The sequence below is a fragment of the Castanea sativa genome, chromosome 7 (assembly GCF_040712315.1).
Source record: "Castanea sativa cultivar Marrone di Chiusa Pesio chromosome 7, ASM4071231v1".
Lineage (NCBI taxonomy): Eukaryota > Viridiplantae > Streptophyta > Magnoliopsida > Fagales > Fagaceae > Castanea > Castanea sativa.
The window spans coordinates 13,587,659-13,612,060 of NC_134019.1; the positions used below are offsets into that span (position 1 = coordinate 13,587,659).

Consider the following 24,402-nt stretch of genomic DNA (forward strand, 5'->3'; position numbering starts at 1 on the left):
TTGGTGGAAGTGGGTTTGTGCTGATGGTGGATGTGGGTTTGTGTCAGTAGTGGGTTTGGGATGTGGGTTTGTCTGATTTGGTGGAAGTGAGTTTGTGCTGGTGGTGGGTTTGGGATGTGGGTTTGTTTGGTTTGGTGGATGTGGGTTTGTGCCGATGGTGGTTGTGGCCGTTGTTGCGGCAGTGGTGGTTGTGCTGCCGTTGTTGTTGTTGTTGATGATGATGATAATGATAGGAGAAAGTAATATATTATTTTAATATGTAGTAAATATTATTTTAATGTATAGAATTGAAGGATAAAACATCTGATAAATAAGATATTGTAAAATAATGTGGTAAAATGATAAAGTAGGTGTTTGATGTGTCAAAATGAGATTTTTTTTTTTGAAACATCTTATGAGAATGCTCTAATAGAACACAAGAAAAGCATGCTCTTCATTCTTTTCTTTTCTTTTTCTTTTTTAGAAAATCAACATGTTCTTAATTTTGAAAACACAAGAAAATAAATATTTTTTTTTAAAAAAATATTTATAGAAACAAATTTTGGACAAAAAACAAAAATAGTTATCTAACATGTTTTAAGGTTTTTCACTTTTAAAATTTCAACACTTGATTAAAATTATTTTTAGAAATATTCTACAGGAGGCTAAACATGATTGTCTTGGGCTGAATTATTTATACAATTATAATCTTAGGCCCATTATGTGATTTGGTTGGTGCTTTTTCATTTATTTTTTTTTCTTTTTGGTTTTATCCATACTATGCATAATTTAATCGAAAATTATATGTAAATTATATATATTAAAGGAAAATTTAATACATTGAGTGAGTGATTATATGCGAAGAATATATTTTTTTTTTTTATGAAATACAAAAAATTAAAATAGAATAACTAATCATATGTGGGTAACCAATAATCATTATAATAATTAATACATAGAGTGACTTAGTTGACAATTTTCATGTTTATTGGTTCCTAAGACGTGCATGCATGAAAATATTATCATATTTTAGCTGGAATATTAAATGCAACAGATAGAATTTTATTTGATAAACGTGAGAAATGTTTATTAGAATTCTATCCTATAAATATTGCAATCAATAAAAGAAAAATTGTAATAAAAAGTGTAGTAACACTTTAATTATAACTAAAAAAATGCTAAAGATATTATTAAATTTTACAAACTGACGTGGTATCACAAATTAACAAATTAACATGACAAGAAAAAAACAAAACAAATTTGATTACGTATTACATGTTAACTAGGGTGTTAAATGGGTGGGTTTGGGGTGGGCATAATTGGGTTAGGTACATAAAACCCACTTATTCATTTATTGCCCATTTAACTAATTAATTCTCACCCAAATCCAACCCAACTCAATTATTATGGGTAAACCCCAACTCACCCAATTACCCAATAATCAAAATTACCAAAATGCCACTAAAACTTGAAAATGACCAAAGTACTTATAAAATCCTTTAAATTTACCAAAATAGCCCCTAAACCTAAAAAAGATCAAATATGCTTAAAAAAATCACTAAAAATGACCAAAATACTCTTGAAACCTAAACAATGTTCGAAATATTCTCAAAACCTAAAAATTGACCAAAATACCCCTGATGACCAAAAACCTCTGAAACCTGAAAATGGCCAAAATACCCCTAAAACCTAAAAAATTACCAAAATACCCCATAAACCTAAAAAAGTGACTAAAATACCTCGAAACCTAAAAATTACCAAAATACCCCCTAAACCTAAGAAAATGATTGAAATATCTCTGAAACCTAAAAATTGACCAAAATACCCCCCAAAACCTAAAAACTACCAAAATACCCCCTAAGCCTATAAAATGACCGATATACCCCTGAAACCTAAGAAAATGACCAAAATACCTCTAAAACGAAAAAATTGACCAAAATACCCAATAAATCTAAAAATTGATCGAAATACTCTAGAAACCTAAAAATGACCAAAATACTCCCAAAAAAAAAGACCAAATACTCCCGAAACCTAAAAATTGATCAAAATACTCTAGAAATGAAAATGCTACCTAAACCTAAAAAATGATCGAAATAACCCCAAAACCTAAAAAAATGACCAAAATAATCCTGAAACCTAAAAATTGACCAAAATAACCCAAAAACTTAAAAATTACCAAAATACTTCAGAAACATATAAAATGACCAAAATACCCTTGAACCTAAAAATAACTAAAATACACCCTAAAACTATAAAATGACCAAAATCCCCCCCCTAAATCTAAAAAATGACCAAAATACCCTTGAAACCTAAAAATGACAAAAATACCCTCAAACCTATAAAATGACGAAAATACCCCTAAACCTTTAAAATGACCCAAATAAACTCAAAACCTCTAAAATGACCACAAATAACCCAAAACCTCTAAAATTACCAAAAATATCCTAAAACCTCTAAAACGACCAAAATAGCTCTAAACTTATAAAATGACCAAAATGCCCCCTCAAAATATCTAAAATGACCAAAAAACCACTAATCGTGTAAAATGAACAAAATAAACCCGAAGCCTCTGAAATTACCAAAATAGGGGTTTGGGGTATTTTGTATGTTTTGAGGGTATTTTCGTCAAATTAAAGGTTCTAAGAGGATTTTAGTCATTTTGAAGGTTTCGAGAAAATGTTGCTAATTTTTTAGGTTATTTCTAGGTTTTGGAGGTCTTTTAGTCATTTTTTAGGTTATTTCTAGGTTTTGGAGGACTTTTAGTCATTTTTTAGGTTTTGGGGATATTTCAATCATTCTTTAGGTTTCGAGGGTATTTTAGTCATTTTTTAGGTTTATGGGAGTATTTTGGTCATTTTTTAGTTTTAGGGGGGATTTTGGTCATTTTTAGGTTTAGGGTGTATTTTTATCGTCTTAATTATAGGTTTAAGGGGCATTTTTTTTTTCATTTTATAGGTTTCAGGGTATTTTGATCATTTTTTAGGTTTCAAGTATATTTTGGTCATTTTTTAGGTTTAGGGGTTATTTTGGTCATATTTAGGTTTTGGGGGTATTTTTGTCATTTTTTAGGTTTTGGGGTATTTCGGTTGATTTTTAGGTTTCGAGGGTATTTTGATCATTTTTTAGGTTTAGGTGGTATTATGGTCAATTTTTAGATTAAGGGCATAATTTGGTCATTTTAGTTTTAGGGGTATTTTGGTCATTTTTTAGGTTTTGGGGGTGGTATTTTGGTAATTTTAGGTTTAAGTGGGTATTTTGGTCATTTTTAGGTTTTGGGGGTGTTTCATTCATTTTTTTTAGGTTTAGGTGGTATTTTCGATTTCAGGGGTATTTCGGTAACTTTTTAGGTTTAGGGGGTATTTTGGTAATTTTTAGGTTTCGGGAGTATTTCGGTCATTTTTTAGGTTTAGTGGGTATTTTGGTGATTTTTAGGTTTTGAAAGTATTTTGGTAATTTTTACATTTAGGAGGGTATTCTGTCATTTTCATCCTCAAAAAATGAATAATAGGTCCTAAAACTGATACCTAAATCAACAAAGTAAAATGAGTGGGAATGAATTATATAGCTAGATAGAGATATTGTCAAAAGTAAAGTGCTACTTATATTTGCACTATACTCCCAAAAAATCTAGTCAATTCATTAGGAGAAATTTCAACTATAACACTTTTTCTTATTAAAAAAAATGTTATAATTGAAACTCATTGGAATCATTTACATTCTATTTCAATCTAATAAATATTCAATTCAAGACTTCTTCTTCTTTTAAGAAATTTTTTTTACACATCTGCACTACACACACTTAATATTCAATTAAATCCATGTAAGAAACACACAAAAACTGTCTAAAGTATAAAATTAGTAGCAAATGTGATTCTTATATGAATTTAAATGAATAAGTGTGTATTGTGAGAATATGTATGGAGCCAATAAATATATTGGAGTATTTGTAAACTAGTTTTTTTGAGAATAAAAAATACTAACCAACTCATCACGCTGCTTTCGATCATTCAACTCTGCACCGCAATCAATATCCTCAATTACCAGTATTGAACGATTAGAAGTTGAAAGCAAAATTTTTCTCAACTGCAAATCTGACACCTTACCGGAAAGGTTCAAATCATAGATATTAAACTTGAGATAATTAGCCATAGCAGCAATCAAGCTTGATTTACCGCCACCCGGAGGTCCGTAAATCAAATACCCTCGCTTCAATGCCTTGCCAACTTTCTTAAACAACTCCTTCCTTCTAATGAAACTGTCCAAATCATCCTTGACCATCTTCTTCAGCTCTGAGTCCATTGCCAACTTCTCAAATGTAGCTGGATGTTCAGATTAACAGAACCCCATTCTCGACCATCAAGACGGCCACTTTCACGGCTATAAAGCTTTACCATCTTTTCTTCTTTTTTTATAACCTCAGAACGTCTTATTATATCAGGTAAATAAGATTCTCGCACAACCTCTACGAATTATTTCTCAAAGGAAAGCTCAAAAAATTTCTGACGATTTTGCTTAATGATGTCTCCTTCTCCTTCTTCCATAGGCTTCCATTTGAGCTCAATGAGTCGAAAGCGATCAATTACCTCTTCACCCATTGCAATATCAAAGGTTGGTTTCTTTTGCCTAAAGGTTTTGTTTGCTTCGAGACATTTTGTTGAATCACTTCTATCGAGATCGCATTTCTCTTTAATAATGAAAGTGAATCGACGCCTAAAGATGGCGAAGAGATAATCGCGGATTACAGGAGGTATGAGTTCTTTTACTACGGGACTTACTAGCATCACAAAAGCAGCTGAGAGCAATGTTGTCAATGATGGAAGCAACTCTTTGAGAGAAAACATGATTGAAGGTATAGGTATCTACCAATCACCTCTTCCAAATCCTGTAGAAATGAGAACAGTATGATCAATGAATAGGATACAACTTTTTTATGGCTTGAGGGCCGCAATGTAGGAGTTCGGACACCAAGTATTTCTTGGTTTTGTTAATTTGTTTATGCAATATGGTTAAAATTATGAAATTTTTTAGTCACTTCACAAAAAGGATTTCGGTCATAAATATGTTAGGATAAATCTCAATCTATGTGTGAATAAAATTTAAACATAACCTAAAGCAAAAGCAAAAGCAAAAAAAAAAAAAAAAGAAAAAAGAAAAAAAAGAAGCCGCAAGCACCAAGCACCAATTAATTTAATCACACAAGAACACATTATATGGAAAACCGACCAATCTACTATAATAAAATAGAGAATGTAATGTCCTAAGTTTATGTTCAAAACTTTAAGTTCACAATAAATATGAATATATAATAATACCTCTCTATAAAGCTGAGTGAAACCAAAATCGCAACAAGATCACCGCTCTGAACAAGGCACTGTTTTTTTTTTTTTTTCACACAACTTAGGGCTCATTTGGTAATGTTGTTCTAGTAACGTTATTTAAGTGTTGTGTAAATACATATTGGTAAAAAGTGTTATGAAAATACATGTTGTGGTTTTTAAACAACGAAAACTACTATTTAAACAACACAACCAAACAGCCCTTAATTTCACTCTTTGCATGTTTCCCTCTATTACATTTACATCCCTTTTTATAGATCAGCTGCATGCGTCACTACTAGTCCTGAGCTTGTCTCGCAAGGCTAAGGCAACTGATAAGAAACTTCTTGTAGTTGAGTAAGATTCAAATGTGGGGCTGGGAGCAAAAAAGAGGTCTAAAATAATAAAATATCTAACATGAATGACACGGTTTCGTAACTCATTCTATTTAGTTTTACATAGTTAAGGAAATAAGACATAGCTCTTGATTATAGTCAGATTTTAGTCCAAGCTTTCATTGTTGGTGATTACTCCACCTCCTGTGTCGTCAAATGGTTCTTGAGCAACTATATAGTAACATATAGAGTGACTTCATAGGAAGCTCTGGAAATGAACAATGAAGCCGCCCCTTGCCTTGAAAGAATTCACACGCATTCACCAGCTTCCCCAAAAAAAGGGGAGATCCGCTGCTTGCTGCTCACGGAAACATTCGACCTAACAGTTTTACATGGACCTTTCCTATTCCTTCTATGCCGTATGTAATAACAGTTTTCCTGTTTTATTAGTTCCTAAGTCCTAACCCGTGCATGCATCAAAATAACTGAATTTGAAGAAAATATCATTATATTTGATCTGGATAGTGAATGCATAAAATAGATTTCTATCTAATCAATTAACATGGTAATCATTAAAAGAAAAATTATAATCATAATAGTAGTTACACTTTATAACTAAAAGATGCTCAAAATATAATAAAGGAATGGAAAAATATGAGCTGTTTGGTAAGAAATTTTTTGTAACGAAATTTGTATTTTTTAAAAATACATGTGGATGAAAAGTGTAAAAAAATTAAACACATATATATATAATATTATTTAAATACTAAAAATTATTATTTAAACAACTACAAAAAAAATATCACCAAGAAAAGACACAATTAAACACTATTACCCGTCTTCGTCTTCGTCTTCTCCCACTCAGTCTCGCACTCGGAAAGGAATAATTTCCTCTCCCAGCAAGTTAAAAACGGACACGTTTAACACCAATTTTCAAAACCAAAAGACTATTCTGCCAGGCAGCAAATGAGCAAAGCAAAAGCTCATAGCTAGCTTCAAACATGGATGGAGCTATTATTTGACTAGGGGACAATGGCTCTCTAATTTTTTTTAAAAAAATATTAATATATTAATAAGTACTAATTTTAACAATTTTATTCAATAAAATTACACTTTGCTCCCTTTAATAATGCCATCAATTTTTTTGAGAGAAATGTTATAGCCACAAACGGTTTTACAATGTTTATACAAATTATGGAGGTAGCAAATTCTTATTGGTTCATACACTTCATCATTTTTTACTTATCAATAAACATTCTTTACATTAGTAATTTGTAAAAATGTTATAGTTTTAACATTTTTCACCTTTTAAAGAACATTAAAAAATTAATAGATTAAAATTTTTAAAAAATATACAAGTCCAAAAAAATTAGTCCAATAACAAAATTACCAATAATAAAACTAAAAAATTAAGCCAAACCAATTTATTTTACCCAAAACAAATAACTTAGCCATTTAAAAAATTTTAAACAAAAATTCTTAGTAATAAAACAATAAATTCAAATATTGGAATTGCCGCACACAACTAACAATAAAGTCTCCTCCTTAACTCTAAGTTCAGACATCGTCCCTAGCTTCAAACAAAACTGGGTGCACTGGATTACAATTTTTTTTTTTTTTTTTTTTTCTCTTTTCCTATGTAATGGCAGTTTCATTGAAAGAGCTAGGAAAGAACATGCTCATCTTTTCCCATGTAATGAAGTTTCTCAGTTTTTTTCTCTCGGTTTTGTCAAAAGTTCAATTATGAGCTAGTCATTTCCACCGACAAAAGTCTCTTGCTTTTGGAAAATTGTTGTACTACAAACACGATGAGGGTAAAAAGGAGAAGACCGACAAAAATAAAGAGAGTCAGGGTCTGTTTGGATAAAACTTATTGCTGAAAACTGAAAACACTGTAGCAAAATAATTTTAAAATGTGTGAATAGTATCGCGAGACTCATTTTTAATGAAAAAGTTGTTGAAAAGTGAAATTTGTGGGTCTGTGAACAGTGCACGGATGCACTGTTCACTGAAGACTTGGTCAACAACTGCGGTTGGGAAAAAAAAAAGGCTGAAAACGCTGAAACGCAAAACGCAACCCTGATCAGTTGAATCCAAACGCCCTCTCAAATAGAGTTTTTTGACATTTCGGAACAGCTTTCCAGGCGCCGCCGAATAAGAATTGGTCTAGGGTGACCACAATGTTCTTTTCGAGTGAGTGGAGGAAATTTTTCTTTTTCGAGTGAGTGTGAAAACGGGGAAGTTTAATGGAAATAACTGAGAAATTTCATCTTGTTTTAATGACTGTAGTTGTTGTACAAATTTTAGTTACAAAATTAATCGTAACTTAAAATTACAAGCTATTCTAATAAATTAACATATGTAAACAATAGCATGTGCATTACACATTATTACTTAAGAAAATTTAACTCAACTAATCTTAGTTAATTACACCACTTATTAAAAAAAAAAAAAACTAAAAACCTAAACTAACAAAACATATAATCTCAAACCTAGCTCCTACCGGTCTCAACTCTCCTGTCTCCACCGCTGGCCCACCATCTCAAATTCTCCTCTGTCTCTACTGCCGACCCACCTCAAATCCTCCTCTGTCTCTACCACAGGCTCACCTCAAATCCTCCCATTGCTGCTATACTATGGTTTTGTTTGTTTAGTAGACTCAAAGGTAGAGTTGGGAATTGGTGTATGGATTTAAAACTTGAATTGCAATCTTTAAGGAATGCACTTCTTTCGTGGAAGCAGTAATTGAGAAACATCCAGTATCCATAGAAAGTGTTGTTGAAATTCTAGCAAAAAAAGAATGGCCACTTAGAAGTAGAACTGAACAGCCATCTAATCTGATCAGATTAGAAGCTTCAAATCTGACTTCTGAGGGTGATTATTACTACGCTCTCTCCTTAGTCCACTCCACATATATATAATAATACATAAATGTAGAGCACCCCAAATATCCACATTTCAATGCTAACCCCACTGTCCAACACTCCATCAAGGCCAAAACGCGTCACCCAAACACCATATATAAAGCAAACATCATTCATATGCAATTGAGTAACAAGTGATCTACATATTCATTGCTTTGCTTACCCATGCCATGCTTGCCCTTAATAGCATTTTTTTTTTTGGTCCGCTTTCTTAGATAAGATCCTCGCTGCAGACAATCTTCAGAAGAGACCAATTATATGTGCAAAAGGTATGGTCAATGGTTTTTGGTTTGTTTGGTATTCATTGGGTTTTACCGGCGATGGAGACAGAGGAGAATTTGAGGTGGGGGGATGGCGGTGGAGACATTATAGGATTTAAGGTTTGCTGGCGGTGGAGATAGAGGGTTTGGGTTGGCTGGCTAGTGGTGGAGACGAGAGAGTTTGAGACCGGTAGGAGCTAGGTTTCTTCGATGAAAGAGAAAGAGAGAGAGAGATTATACGCTTTGTTAGTTTAGGTTTTTGGTTTTTTACTTTTTTTAATAGGTGGTGTAGTTAACTAAGGTTAGTTGGGTTAGATTTACTTAAATAATCATGTGCAATGCACATACTATTTTTTACACGTTAGTTTATTAGAGCAGTTTGTAGTTTTAGGCTACAATTAGTTTTATAGCTAAACTTTGTCCTAAAACAAAATCGATGCTTATTGTATTGTGTACAAAGATTTTCATATTGTGCATATGGACGTATTAAAAGTGTTCATAAATCGTCTAATAAATAGGTGCCCATCGTATAAATCATACATATTATACGATACATAAATATATAGGTTAAAAATTAGATTTTTTAGATTAAAATTTGTGGTTTTATTTTATTTACAAAGATGGTTTCAAGTGTTAATTAGGGTGGTTACATGGCTACCCTAGGAAAAAAAAACTTGACTACCTTAAAAAATATAGAACACCTAAATAAAAATTTGAGGGATGCTCTTAGAGCAATTTTTAATAAATTACAATAGAAAAGTTTTGACACCATTTTCATGGAGAATATAAAAAGTTATTAACAACATTTATTATTTTATCATTCTCCCAATAAAATGTTTCTAAAAATTGCTCCTAAACCAATGTCCTAAGAGCATTAATTAACATTTCCCAAAATAAAATTCAACCTCTCCCAAATTTTTATCCGTTGAATGTTGAACCAAAACTTTGCAAGAAATGCTATGTTCGCAATACTTTTGTAACAAATTCTAAGTATTAGGTTGTTACTTGTGGGCAAAAAAATAATTTCAATGGCAAGTTTAAACTAGAACTAGTAAAAACTTACCCCATAGGCTTTGTTGTGAAAATATTGTGGATGTAGTACTTCTCAAAAATCGCTCAAACAAACAAAACTTAGCCTAAAAGCCTACGACAAACGTTTAATTGTGATTTTTAAAATTGTGTGTTTCAAATGCATATTTTAAAATCTCTATTTAAAAAAAAAACAAAACAAAACAAAATGCACACTTTTCATATGGTTAGTAGGTTCATGTTTACTTTAGTCTTTAGCTAAATTTGTTGGATTTATGTAATACATTTTGTTTTTATTGTTACTTATTTAGTCAATATGTTGGTACTTGAATGTGAGATTAATAGTTTAATGATTTCTTAATTGTGTACATTAAAAAATATGTAGCTAATAACATTGATAGTGAAGCTATCATCCGATAATTTCAAAATATGAAAATTTGTGAAGGAAAATTTTAAAACTTTATGTATTTGGAGTGTTTTTTTTCTTTTTCTTTTTCTTTGGGTGATGATAATAAATTCAAGTTTTATTTTGATTAATTAAGTCTTTTAATGACCACCCTGAAAAAAATTCCTAGAGGTGCTGTTTATTTGCTAATTCACACGAGATTCCATGTACCCCATGCTACTCAGGTTAGAGCGTAAGCTAGTGATGCTTTAAACAAGTTGTTAGACTTGTATTTATTCTGCTAGTTAATTGAGTCCAATAAAATAACATATCCATGATTTTTTTTTCTTTTCCCCCTCTTCTCTTTCTCTTACAGAAGTTGGACTACACAATCGACACTTTACTTTCATATTTACAAATTTATTTTCTATGCTATGAATAATGTATTAAATTAAGATATAATTATTTTTATTTTTTGCTATCATTGTTATAAGTCTAAGAAGTTAGACTGCCAAGAATAAATAATTATATACATATATATATATATATATATAAGAGATAGTAAATGTTATTGATGATGAAGAAAATGTCAATGAAGAAATAATTTTGCAATATAAAGAACATGATGATAAAATTGACTTAAATATAGTTAATTAGACAAGATAATGATAAAAAAAAATTATTATTTTGGTTTAGATATTGTGAGTGCCTTTTGCGTTAATAGGCCAGAGCCTATTCTACTATGTTCATGCCCGTTGAGTTGTGGGTTAAGAAGTTGGGGCTGGCTTAATTCCTTAGCAAGGCCATGCTACGGGCCAGTTTGTGCGAAAGCCAAGCACTCCAAGGATGCAACTGACAAAACATGTAAGGCTGAGAGTTGGACAGTGGTCAGGTGGGCTAGCTATAGCAAAAGAAAGTGAAGTGGTAGAAACAGATACGGTAGAACAACTAGCACAACAAATATGGGAAAGGGTGCTACTTCAAACTAATTAACATAGCAAACATAATAAAATATGTCACGACAGAATGACTAATACAAGAAATATAATAAAAGATGTCATGACAGAACAACTAATATAGCAAATATAATAAAAGATATTATGGCAGAATAACTAATACAACAAATATAATGAAAGATTCCATAATAGAACAACAGATACAACAAATATAATTTCTAATGAGTAAGATTATATGTATTTGCAATCAAAGTCATGGGTCAGACCTTTCTGCAGAATGTGAACTAAGAAGGAACTTGAACCCTAACTTGAACAACCTTGTCATAGACTTCTACCATCAAAGTTGTGCATTTTGGAAAATGGGTCTAAATGGCTACTTGTTACTATTTTTGGGATTCTGAAGAGTGGGTTTGCCAAGAGGCAGGGAAAAGATAATATATTGATGCATGCCCCTACTTCTACCGTGTTTTCTCTCATCTTTTTACTAGTTATGTTCTTTCTTCTTTTTCTACTTTCTTTCTCTCTCAGTCATTTGCTATTGTCTTGCCGTGGGTTCTTCCTCCTTTTCTATCTATGGCTAATTCCCCTCTTTATAGTGGGCTAATTCCACAAGATTTCTCCCTTTACTTGTGGGCACAATGCGTGGAGGGGAGTATGCCTTGGCCGAGTGGACCAGGGCGGAGAAAAGGTAATGGATTCGCCACTTAGTTTTATGGCTTAGGAACCATGTATATATCGCCCTTACGTGGAATGACTAATTTTACTACCAAAGTATGAGTTCAGAGTTTAGATACGGCTTAGAAAAGTGCTAGGCACCCAAGACCACCCGACTCATTGGTCGACTTCCACTCATTGTGTCTTACATCTTAATTTCATTAAAGACATGTTCAATATTGCATCTTAAACTCATACTCACACACTAGCATACCTCTAAGCATACAACATGGCATCAATCATCCAAAAACCTTAACATACATCCATCATGGCAACTCACATCAAGCCTAGCATACATCTATCATGTATATCATACTATTTTATCCAAGGCAGCAAGTATATCACAAGGCAGAAACATCAATCAAGGTATTAATCATCAAGTACATTCAATCATTCAAACCTAGCATCATGACCTTCATCAACCAAGGAGACCAATCATCATATTCCAAGATGCATGTTCAAGTGAATGCATGACTTACCTTACTTACCTCACAGCATCACAGCACCTATGCATCAATGCATGATTATGTCATATGCATGTTCATGACACAGCAATAGAATGAAAGGAAACCCTAATTTAGCATGTGAAGGACAAACAAACACACAAACAAAGAAGCAGAGACTTATAAACATAAACCCAAACAAGGCAGAAACATATTAAATAAGAGAAACAAAGAAACAGAAACAAAAAATGGTTAAATTAGGGTTTCTAGGCTTGAGTACGCGTACGCATACATAGGGCCTACGTTTGCAGCCCAGCTATATGCGTACACATACTTCGAGTATGCGTAAGCATGCAGAAAGCACATGTACATATACACACCTAGAACTGCTAGGTTTTAAGACTTTAGGAGCTAATGTATTAGAATTTCAAATTGTATATATTGACAAACCATGATCAAAACATTTAGTCTAGGTTTAGACTTGCTTAAAGTTTGGTTTAATGTAAGTTTGGAATCAAGTAATTATAGGAAATTATTATTCTATTTCTGCAAGGCTCGATCGATTAAGAATTGTGGATCAACAATTTTCTGCAGAATTTTTAAACTAGCCCAAGCTCATATGATGTGTAGAGTTAAGTGTTTCACTCCAAGTATAAGAGGAAAAACCCTAGCTACGTTTTAGAGGTCTTTGTTGAGTTGTGTGTTGAATCTTTTGTGAGATCTGAGAGGTGTTTGCTTTCATACACACACATAGAGCTATCAATATCAAGATTTTCATAAAAAACTTGATGGTGAATTCAGTTGTTGCATAAAGAACTTTCAAGAAGATCCAAAACTTTTGAAAGGTGTCCCAAAGTCACAAGTAGGAGAACTTGTGGTTACTGTAGATCAAGGAAAGAAGTAGTCTGTGGACTCAAAGCTGTTACGTGGTCGTGGTAGTAAGTTTTTTACATGAGGTAGCAATAGGATGTTAGTGGTATAAGTTTTATTGTACAAACTTTAATTCTTTCATAGTGGATCTGTTTTTACCTTAAGGATAGCTAGGTTAAATCCTCCCCAAATTTTTTACCTATTAGGTTTTCCTGGGTCATCAGATCTTTGTGTTCTTTATTTTCAATATATATTTTTTTTTGTTCATAATTGTTTAACCTAGACTTAAATATCAATCTTATTAATAAACTTGACTTAATATTAGGTTAAGGGCAGAAAAACTATGTGAACCTAAACTAAGCAGACATATTATAACATAAACAAGAAAAAAAAGGAAAATAGAAAGATTAAAACAAGAAAAACAAGGAAATAAAAAAAGAAACTTTTAGAACTTATACCTAAAAAATAAAAGCTCTTTGGCGTGACTTTGACTGTTCCCCTCAGTCAAAGGTCAAGACCAGAAAATGTCCGAATCAAAAGAAAATTAACTTAAGGATGTGTTATGAAAAACTCCCTTTTTAATTCATTATTTCTAGTGAATCTTAGGTTTTCTCGTAAGATTTTCTGTATGTTTTGAAAATGTATCATATATGACTTTTTATATTGAGAAAATGAGGGTTTAAAACGGCTCCTAAACGATGTGGTATTCATTCACTAAATTTCTTAATTTATTACTTTGCCGACATAGTTCAACTCATTCCCACTTAGCATTATATTAATATTTTTACATCTCAAAATGATGCGAGATGCTCACTCATATTTATTATTTCCTAGTTTGCTGGCCCTCATAGTCGTGTAAATGGAAAATTATTAGGTACTCTAGGAGTACCATAAATGCGTACTCCCTCCTGTCATATGAATGGTGGGTCCTATCATGAATTTAATTAGTGAGACTCACCATTCATGTGAGAGAAGGGTGTACGCATTTATGATACTCTGGGAGACACAATAATTTCCCTCGTGTAAAGAACCTCAGTGCAAGTTATGATAGTGATTAATTTTAATTGAGGTCTCAAGTATCTAATATTTGATGTAGAAAATTAGTGAATTTTTGGAATTTATATTTAAAAAAATGGTAAAGTGAGTGCTATTGTGATGGTGGGTCCTACCATGAATTTAATTAGTGGGACTCACCATTCATGTGAGAGGAGGGAGTATGCATTTATGGTATTTTTGGAGTACACAATAATTTCTCTCGTGTAAAGAACCTCAGTGCGAGTTATGATAGTGATTAATTTTAATTGAGCTCTCAAGTATCTAATATTTGATGTAGAAAATTAGTGAATTTTTGGAATTCATATTAAAAAAATGGTAAAGTGAATACTATTGTGATGTTTATTTTTTTCAGGATCTCAATGTAGGCCCCTTAGAGCATCCACAGCAGTGGAGATAAAAATTTAGCAATTTAGCTCCACTAAAAGTTACTTTATCTATTTTACCTATACACATGCTGCAGCAGTGGATCTATTTTAGCTTTCAACACAATAAAATAATATAAACATTACAATAAAATAATATATCTACCACAATAAAATAATGCATCTCACTACAATAAAAACACCACTATAAAAAGGTAATGTGAACACAAAATAAAAAATTAATTTTTTTTTAGCTCTCATGAACGGTGCACATCTGTAGATAGATGTGCACTGTAGCAATGAGCTAAAAAAATATAGATTTAGCTCCACTGCTGCATGCTTCTTTTTGGTGTTTTGGTGGAGCTAAAATAGCTATATAGCTATTTAGCTCCACTGCTGCAAGTGCTCTTATATGGATGTGATTTTCCTGTTATATACACAATTTGGTAAAACTCAAAGCTATTTTGTGGCCCTAATTTGTTGGAACTTTTGTGCCAAAATGTTGTTCAAATGCATTTATTTAACCTATTTGTTATCAACTCTTAGTCTCTGATTGCTTGTTGGGAATGAGAGAATGGAGACAAAATCTTAGTACAAATGTACTCTTCTTACCCTGTATTTTTTGGGGAAAAAGGGACTACAGATTTCAGAAAATGTGACTTTCTTTTCCAGCCCTGTTGAGTTCAATAACTTTTATAGGTTTGATCATTTGGTGCATCTTCTAATTAATAACATATAAAAGGACAATACAGCTGTACATATTACATGAAACACTACACATACCCACTCTGTCACTACATCTTTTTCTTTATGTGACCGTAAGCTGTGGATAGAAACATATCTCAAACGTCACTATCTGCATTTTTCTGAACTTTGGAAATATAAACATCGTCATCATTTGTGTTTCCGGGGGCGTATTGCATTTTTCGTATAATTGTATTTCTTTATGATGAGATTGCTATTACCGCTCCAGTTTCTCATTGAGATTATTTTAATGTCATTAGGCGCTGATTTTCTCCCTGCAGATTTGGGCCTGACGCTTGAAAGTGCAACTTCAGATCAGCTTGGCACGAAAAGTTACCATAACCAGTAATTCAACGACCATTGTTGCTGACACTACAACTAAAGCTGAAAAACAGGCAAGAAATTTGCAAATCTTGAAGGATCTGGCTGAAACATATAATGCAGCCTTGTCAAGAAAGCTCTCTGAAAGAATTGCTAAATTCTCTGGTGGTGTGGCTGTGATTAAGGTCTTCAATTTAAAACAGTCCTATTTCTTAATGATTGTTAATGAAATTTGGTATAACAGATTTCTTCTTCCTGGATGCTGGCTTCAATCAATATCTATCTTGTCAAAAGCGAACAAGGCTTTTCCAGCCACACACACAGAGAGGGAGAGAGAGAGAGAGAGAGAGAGAGAGAGAGAGAAGAAAAGAAAAGAAAAGAAAAAGTGAACAAGGATTTATCTTTGTTTTTTATGTAAATTTTGAAACTAAATTTTTTTTGGTGATCATGACTGTTATTCAAAACCTTAATTTGCTCATAATTGTTTTACCTTTCCTTTTATTTATCTTTCTATTATTTTAGGTAGGAGCACACACTGAGGTGGAGCTTGTACATCGGAAACTCAGAATTGAAGATGCGAAAATGCCACATTTGCTGCCATGGATGAAGGAATAGTCCCTGGTGGTGGTGCTACGTAGAATTCGATGGAAGATCTACATGAGCAGAGTGGTGCAGATATTGTGACAAAGTTGTCGTATCCTCCCTACTCCCTTCTCTGTGTCTGATTTTTCCTTTGTTTATGGTTAGAGTGAGATCAATGTTAATCAAATAATGAGGTGTACTTGAGTGCAAAGGTCTCCAAAGCAATGTTTTGAATTCCGTTCTGGAAACCATTCTAAATGATAATTGGAATAGAATATTTTAGTACTTGTGTGTTTCAGTGCACTGTTTCGTGATTACACATCGGATATATATACATACACACATGTACATAAGTTATATATTTATAACTTCAAATTTCATTATATCTAATTAACCAAAACAAAATTTAAAATATAATACGGGAATAAAATAGGTCAAATGATGACTTTGTGCTTCAAAGATTTGAAAAAATTCTACATAATCTGGAATATCTCGAAATAAGCTGGAATTTAGAGACCGTAATAACTAAAATTTGCTTGATACACCGAAATAGTTTGGAACAACCCAGAATTTAGACCAAAATGGAACAAGGAGTTATGTGCACTGGATTAATTAAGGACCGAATCGGAATATTCCAGCTGGAACGGAACGGAATTTAAAACATTGCTCCGAAGCTTTTCACCTTATAGAAGTAAAACGCATTGTGTAAAAATTAATATTGTAAAATTTAAAAATCAAACAATATGACTATCAATTGATATGCTAATCATATAATTTTTTTTATAAGGGCTAATCATATAAAAATTAAACCTAGCAATTTATACAATGCCCTATAAAATTCAAACAAAGCTGTAGAATTTATCAGTTATCACTAAACAAATATTAAAAATACTATTTTTTCACAGCCAAGCACATTTTCACAGCATCCAAACCTCTTCAAACGAAACAAAATTCATCAAGGGTTGCCCAAAAATGCCTTTAAAAAAACAATTAGTTGCCCAGTCCACCAAAAAAAAAAAAATCTAATAACAATAATAATTAGTTAAAAACAGGGTGGAGTGGGTTTTGAGAGAGAGAGGATGTAGTCCGTCCAAAAACAAGGGAAGTGGGGATGGGATTCAAGAGAGAAGAAGCCAACCCACACCAAAAAACCAAAAAAACACCTGATGCTGGGAGCACAACCAAATTACTATGGAATTTATTGGATTAATTTAGACTTTCCTTTATCTCATCTATAGGCTCTAGCTTAGAGTTTTATGGGACATGATCTTTTATTCCTGAAGCTCTGTAAAAAGGCTACTGGTGATTTTTTTTGTTTAAAGCTAATTACTTTTTAATAAAATTTTCTTCTTGAGAAATTTTCTCTATATTTTTTAATTACTATGGATTTTTTTTTTTTTTAAATCCTTGCATTATTGTAATTGCATCAAATCATCAACAATAATATAAGAGATGCCTTAAGAATGTTAGGCTCATTGATTATTTTATTTAGATTCTGAACCAGTAAACCCTTAAATCTATGATGTATATACAATCAGATTTTCCTCATTTGTTATAACAGACAAGAACCCATATCACCATACTGATATATATATATATATATATATATATATATATATATATATATATATATATATATATATATATATATATATTTTGAGGAGTAATCAATTAAAATGTTTTATAAGATGGCTGGTGCCATGATACATAAATTGGACATGGCCCAGAATAGAGATTGCCTGATAAAATTGTCAGAACAAGTGTTTAATCCTAATGATTGGGTCTGCATGTGTCAACAACAAACTGGCAGTGGTTATACTACCAGCATTTGGTAAGAAATAGTAAGCATATTTGCTATTGTTTGTTAGTTCGGAATTCAGTCAGGTGATGTTAAATTTAGATTATTATGCTATAAATTTGAAATTTGAAATTTTCATTTTTCATCTTTTGGTTTTTAAACATCTTTTAGGACCTTATTTGTGGACATTTACTGCTCTGATCTTAGAAACTATTGCTAATGTTGAATTGCAGGCTCTCCTTGCACCTGCAGAATCAATTGCGTCTAAGGCAGGTGTTGACGGAGAAATTGTTGTAGAGAAGACTAGAACTTGTAATTGGCAAACTGGATACAATGCAATGACAATCAGATACAAAGGTCTTTTCAGTCTGGAATTGCAGATCCTTGTTGGGTTTCAAGGTGTACACTTCAAACTGTAGTGTCAATTGCTGGCTATGAAGCACGGGTGCGGCAAAATTGGTGCCGCACCCGCGTTTGACGCGGCGACGCGCGAGCGACACCGCTGCCCGCGTGTCGGTGCCACGTCTCAGTTTTTGTTTTTTTTTTTTTTTTTTTTCGGATTCGCGTCGACTCGGCTCCGATTCACGCCGACTCAGCTTCTACTCTTGCCGATTCGCGCCGAACCGGGCCGATTCGGCCAAAATCAGGTCATATCAGCCGAATCGGGACGTATTGGCTGGTGGCCGAAACTGACCGAAACGGTTGAAATCAGCCTTGAATCGGCCTTGGATCATGCATTGCACCAGCCAAAACCTGAAACCAAAGCATTTGCTGTCCAAAAACTGAAACCTAAGCCTTATCATTGAGTTGAAACCCACGAGAGAAGCCATATTCAACGTACTAGTTTGCTACTCTATTTTGTTTTTGTTTTTTTTATTTATTTTTTTTATTTTTTTATGGGAACTACTACTCTGAGTTTTAATATAAACTTTGACTACCCAAAATGCCCTTTGATTTGTATTCTATTGGACCCCCTAGTTGCACCCAAAGTCATGTGGCTGTTTTGGTCATTTTATTTGATATTGTTGATACCTGGCATGATTAGGTGAGGGTGCAGGACATTTCTTTTTTGTTTTGTGTTTCTTGCTTTCTTTTTTCTTTGTTTTGTGAATCTAATGTGTTTTTAAAAAATATTTTAATAGTAAAAATATATAGAAAATATAAATAAAAATATTTTTAATAATTTTTTAATCGCCGCACTCGCACCCTACTTTTTCAAAAATTGCTGAGTCCCGCACCCACACTCGCACCCGCACCCGCACCCAAATCTGGAAACGAACCCGTGCTACATAGATTGCTAGTGTAGTTCTAAGTTCCAACCACTCAAGCTGTGTTGGTGGAAAAAAAATAAAGAAGCCTAAGCCAGCTATCCCTCAAGTTCCAGGCATAACTCCTTAAAGAAAAGATGGGAAGAGATTGGTTGGAAAGCCAGTTGAAAGCTGAGAAAGGCCCGTATGTGTCACATTGGTATGAAACAAACAATTTGAATTTTCTTTGTTTAGACTTGAGATGATGATTAAAGAAGCTTTAGAAGCTGTCGAGAGGCCGGACAAGTCAGTTTACAATCTGACTTTTGGACTGCGAGAGTATTAAAAGCCATACATAAAGAAAGGGATTTCACATCCAGTACGGTCAGCATATTAGCTTTTGTAATCTCATTCAACATGTAAGATTCCTTTTTTTTTTTTTTCTAATTATTTTTTCTTTTTTGGTTTTGTTTTTGGGTACTCTGTTTTTGGACTTTGAATTATACTGCAATAATAATGATGAGGGTATCTTAAAGAAATTTCTTTATTCTTCTTCCTTGATCTTTTGTTCAGATATCTCCAAAACCTGTTTCTGATTCTGTCCATATCTATGTTCCGACTTTGCTGTAGAAGTTATCACTAAGAACATTGCACAACTGGTCTACTAGGTATTGTTACAGATGTGGTAGTAAAATTATGGAATTAAAGCAATATACTTCCTCCTTGATAAACCCAATTTTCTGCCAATGTTGCAACATCTTCCAGAATATTGCTTCTGTGTATACACAACATACAAGTGATTTTATGCCAAGTTTGTTGATTTGAGTGTTATTCCAGATCGGTAATTCTGTCAAAATGAAGTTTTAAGTGAATTCTAACACAATTTTACAACCAAGAGGGTGTAATCAATCATGCATTTTAATGCTTTGCTTGCATCTTATTTCATTGTTTCAAATAAATAAGCTAAGTAAAGACTTGTCTTTCACAGCATTATTTTATGAAGTACAACCTACCGCTACTAGTTGAGAATGCTCGAAAACTGACTTTCAACCTCTTTTTTTTTTTTTTTTTTTTTTTGTTGATACAAGATGAAATTTCTACTTTAGCCTAATATAAGTGTATATGTGTGTGAAGCTCCTTTTTAGAAACTTGAACTCGGCCTTTTTCCCTCACATTCCACAAACATTTATATTTGTGAAGTAACTACCGCACCAAGGGTGCACGGTGGTCTGACTTTCAACCTATACTATTAAAGGATTTTGATAAAGCCACATTTATGTGTATTTGTTTAACAATCTCAACTATTTTTTTGGTAGAGTTTCCAGTTATATGTGTTTAAATTGTATGTATATTTTGAAAAGAAAAAAGAAAAATATTCAACTTCCTATACAAATATCAAGCAAATATAGAATTTAAGGTAACTAAAAAAGGATGAATGCCCATTCCGCAAGTTCACATTGTATATGATCAAGATGTGAAAATTGAAAACTTACCTAGCAATGCCAATGATCTTGAACATAATAATCAAGTGATATAAGACAAGTTACACTACAGATGACATAAGACTGATATATAATAAAAATAACAATAAATCAATCTAGAATGTGCTCAAAAGCACGAAAAATGCTAAACATATATCTAAAGTCAATACGAAAATTGCTTAGTACTGTTTTTTACTATGGAATTCTTTGTTCAAAGAAACACATTCTATTTGATATTTTTGACTAAGGTCTCCTCTTACCCTTAGTCCTTTCCCCCTTTCTTGGTTTCCTACTCCTTATCGTGCTGCAAGCCTCTTTAGAGCTTGTATCTTCTAGGCCATTCTCCAATGCCTTAACCAGATTCTCAAAGTAATTCCTTGTCACTGTGGTAAGCCCAGATAGCTTTGCTCTGAAATTGTTGAATTCTTTGTCTGAACACTTTTTGTTGAGGTAGTCATGCATATCCTTCTCTGTACAATGATGAAGCCTTTCCAAATTAGACTCTGCCTCACCTTGCAAGTACTCAAAGAACCCCCTTTTTGATTTTGCTTTCTTGTTTCCATCCTCAGGGAGGTAATACCCATATGCATATTTCCACTTAAGCACTCTCCTACATTCAATTATCTGCAACCAAGCCTCTGTAATGAACTTAAGCTCAGCCTCAGTAGCCCACTGTATGTCACTAAGTCTTCCCATGTAGTTCTCTTGCATTTGCTTTAAATCCTTAACAGCTTGTTGCCTTGATGATTGATTGCCTGCCCATCTCTCATAATAATGAGTATACTTTTCCAAATGCTTCTTAGCTTTTTTTCTGATATCTTCAGCCTCATTATACATCCCCTCTTCCTTATTCCTCTGGAATGTATTACAAGCATAGTACCCACCTGATGTCTCACCATGCTCCTTCCATGGTCCAAGGCACAGCCAACAAAACTCATGTTTACAAGGTTTCATGCATGTCATGTGCATGCACCCTTGGTTCTTCTCAATGGGTTTTCCACACTTTGGACATGGCTTTGTATTGATTAGCATCCATGCAGTATTCTGAGCCTCAGAACTATTCTTCAATTGCCACTTAGCCACAGTCTCACAATCCACTGGCCTATGCGCATCATCCATACAATTCCAACAAAAGCCATTGTTACAATGGCAACAAACATCATAGCACTCATCACCATCTCCTTCACACAACTCTATCGCGTACTCACAATCTGCACCTGGACACCACTTATACTTCTTATTACTTTCAATATAAGACCTTATCAAATATTGTGAATACCTCTCCTTATCTTCCTTTTTAGCAAACAAATCAATCGAATCACGATCTACTACCGCGTTACAGCGCGGTTCGGGACATCTCAATGTCAAACATCCAACCCCATCCTCAATTGCCACACTCACATACTTCTCCCAACAATCCCTACAAAAGGGATGACCACAACTAACCCAACCCATCATAGAGACACGGAAATTCTCATAACATATAGAACAAGTTAGTTCAAATTTTCTAAGTTTCTTGGGCAGCAAGAAAACCGGTTTTTCAAACAAACCTACTTTTTTTCCTAGTTCTCTCTTCATCAGCAAACCACTCATCCTGAACGTCACACACTCTCCAGTTGTAATGAAGGAGAAGCACTGTCGCTGCAGCTTTTGATATGAAAAGAACATTCGATACCTTGGTGATCTCGTTCTCTTGACGTTGTTGAATATATGATTCGTTCAATAAAACGTAACTTTGCTTTGCCTTCTTGTTAGTTCTCGACTCATCGTCACTGTCACCAACAGCTATGTTCTGCATTTTTTTCTCTGCTTCTTTGTTGCTTTAATAGTAGTGGTCATTGTCGGTTGTCTCCTCGGCTTCATTGTCGTACAGGTTGTTAGAAATACTGAATTGAATAGTATTGTATTTCTCAAATAAAATAATATACATGAGTGCCTTTATATAGGAGGCATATGAGTGCTGTACAAGTAAATATGAGTGCAGTACAGTAGTACAGTGTGCAGTACAAGTAGTACAGTGTGCAGTACAAGTAGTACAGTGTGCAGTACAAGTAAGTGATCTAAATGGGCCAAGCCCACATATGAGTGTACGTTAACAGCCCCTTCAACCTCAAGGTGGATGTGAGACCAACTTGAGGTTGTTAACCAAATCACGAAGGCGTCCCTTAGGATGGGACTTGGTGAAGATGTCTGCAAGTTGATCTTTGAGGAGACAGAGAAGAGCTTGAGAGCACCATGAACAAGATGATAACGGATAAAATGACAATCAATCTCAATATGTTTAGTCCGTTCATGGAAGACATCATTATGAGCAATGTGAATGGCACTCTGATTATCACAATAAAGAGGTGTAGCAGAGGATGTAGACACCTAAGTTTGTAAGAAGCCATCGTAACCAAAGAAGCTCAGATGTGGTATCAGCAAGAGCACGATATTCTGCTTCAGTACTGGAGCGGGCCACAAAGGTTTGTTTCTTACTTCGCCAAGAAATCAAGGAAGAGCTAAGTAGAAAACAATAGCCAGTGGTGGACCTACGATCGGTCAGGATCTCTGCCTTGAATCGGCATCGAGAGAATGCACGAAGTACAAGAGGAGATTGGTGAGTAGAAAAGGCCATGGAAGAGAGTGCCCGCTTCGGGTAACGAAGAATGCGCGAACGACGGCATAGTGAGTCGGCTGTGGAGCGGACAAATGCGGGGCGGCACGATGAACGGCATAAGAAATGTACGGGACGAGTAAGCGTGAGATAAACTAGGCTGCCAACTAATCGTACGTAAGAGAAGGATTAGACAATGGTTTCCCCCCGAGGGAGTCGGATGCGCATTAAGCTCAGGGGTGTCAACGGTTCTTTGTCAGTGAGTCCGGCACGAGACAAAAGATCGAAGCATACTTGGTTTGAGTAATATAAAGACCATCGAGGAACGAGTGATTTCAAGCCCCGAGAAATAGCTAAGATGTCCAAGATCTTTCATCTCAAAGCTGTGACTAAGAAAATCCTTGAGTTCTTGTATGCCATAAATCACCGAGTTATGATCATATCATCCACGTAGAGGAGAAGTAGAATGGTGCCTTTATCAATACGACGAAGAAATAAGGCGGCATCATAAGGATTTAGTGTAACCCGAAGCGAGAAATAGTAGAGCTAAATTTTGCAAACCGAGCTCGAGGAGCTTGTTTAAGACCATACAATGCTCGGCGAAGGCGGCAAACCTTGTTGGAGTCGATGGAGAGACTGGAGGAGGTTGCATGTAAACTTCTTCACTCAAGTCCCCCATTAAGGAATGCATTTTTAACATCCATCGAAAAATATCCCATTTTCTAGCGGCGGCAACGGCCCGGGAGGGCACGAACGGATGAGATGCGGGCAAGCTGAGTGCAAAGGTCTCTTCATAATCAATCCCGTACTCTGTGTAAAACCTTTTGCAACAAGGCGAGCCTTATAGCGCTCAATGGACCCATACGAGCGAGTCTTAATCTTGTAGATCCACTTACAACCAACCACGCATCCGGGAGGGAAAGGAACTAAGTCCCAAGTATGGTTTTTGGTTAATGCATCAATTTCCTCTTTCATTGCAACCTGCCATAAAGGGTCAGTGGAGGC

At 34.0% G+C, this 24,402-nt stretch overlaps 2 pseudogenes; both read right to left on the reverse strand.

Moving 5' to 3' along the window:
• Positions 1–1,565: 1,565 nt before the first annotated feature.
• Positions 1,566–4,820, reverse strand: LOC142643998 (AAA-ATPase At2g18193-like; annotated as a pseudogene).
• A 16,224-nt stretch (positions 4,821–21,044) lies between these two features.
• Positions 21,045–22,731, reverse strand: LOC142643999 (putative E3 ubiquitin-protein ligase ARI5; annotated as a pseudogene).
• Positions 22,732–24,402: the final 1,671 nt, after the last annotated feature.